The sequence below is a fragment of the Bombyx mori genome, chromosome W, assembly GCF_030269925.1.
Source record: "Bombyx mori chromosome W, ASM3026992v2".
Classification (NCBI taxonomy): Eukaryota; Metazoa; Arthropoda; class Insecta; order Lepidoptera; family Bombycidae; genus Bombyx; species Bombyx mori.
In genome coordinates this window covers 3925761-3927083 of record NC_085135.1, presented here as the reverse complement: position 1 = coordinate 3927083, position 1323 = coordinate 3925761, and the positions used below count along the sequence as shown (strand labels likewise).

General features: G+C 27.2%; 1 long non-coding RNA gene across 1 annotated transcript; it reads left to right on the top strand.

Moving 5' to 3' along the window:
- The first annotated feature begins 373 nt into the window (after positions 1-373).
- Positions 374-1323, top strand: LOC134201678 (uncharacterized). The gene is made up of 2 exons (XR_009977015.1): positions 374-501; positions 593-1323. It is a non-coding gene; the product is annotated as an uncharacterized LOC134201678 (long non-coding RNA).

The window sequence follows — 1323 nt, the reverse complement described above, 5'->3', positions numbered from 1 at the left end:
ATTATTATAACAAAAAATATAGAAAATAAATGATTTTGTTAAATTAACTTGGTTAGTATAATTATAAATCATTTTGATTTATTGGTGCTAAAATGAAATAGAATATTTTTACTATACAAGAATACTGCAACTTCTGACTGGAATATAAATGGTTGAGGTAGGGCATATTGTAAAGTTATACTGATGTGTATCACCATCTTGCTTATTTCTGTCGGGAAGCAGTCATGGTTTCCTATTTAAATAAAACACAGCACAATTGATCTCACATCCAAAGTTAGATGATGGCATTCACGTTTTGTTTTCTGGTGTTTGATAACCAAGTTACACCAAGTGGCCTGTGACCACGTTCATCCTTCTACCCAGTATATATAAAAATTTTTTTTTTTTTGTAGACAAATGTTCGATAATGATAAAATTTTATGGAAAAATTATAAGGAGCACATAAAATGTCTGAAACATGAAAATTAAGATTGATGCACTATATTTGAAGCAGAAGGTTATGTAAGTATGATTAGATTAACACTCAATTTTTCATGGTCGTATTTTTTCAATATTTGTTACATACTTAAGATACTTTGTTTCTCCTTTTCAGAAGAAGAACTGATTCAGCAAGGAATGTGAACTCACAAGGGATCTTAATTTTTTTTTAAATATATTTATAATTTATAAATTAATAATTGAAATAGTTCATATGAACTAAATTGATACCAATTTTGTTTTAAAATAGATTGTTTAGTTCTTATAGTTATAGTATATTACATTTGAATAGTTTTTGTAATTAGTAAGTTAGTAATATATGAAAATACTGATATAAATTTTTGTAAATAACCTTTTGTAAATTCTACGAGAAGATGATTTTAATTAATGGTAATTCAAAAGCATTATTGTGGAATATATTTGCTAAGTCGTGTTTTCTGTATGAGCAGATATAAATGAAAATGCCCAAACATGATTACATTTCTTACATTTTCATTCTGTGAAATCAATATGCTTGTGACTGTGTGATTAATAATTTATTAAAACTTAAGTGATAGACAGTGACCCCTATGGCACTACTAAAGCTTATAAGCACTGGTGACCACTTATCACGAGCCGGGCTGCGTGCTCGTCTGCCGTTGAGGGCAATAAAAATTTTCGAAACTCTTTCTTAGATGTAATATTAATGTACATTTAATTTTAATTAAAAGATAAATTTACATTTTATGTTTGCATGTGTATGTTTATAATTCATTTGCATGTAACGAACATCAGTTTCTTTTGTAACAAAATTCAAACTAATGGTTTGCAATGAATGTAATTAACTTTAAGATGATTTTCTTTCAA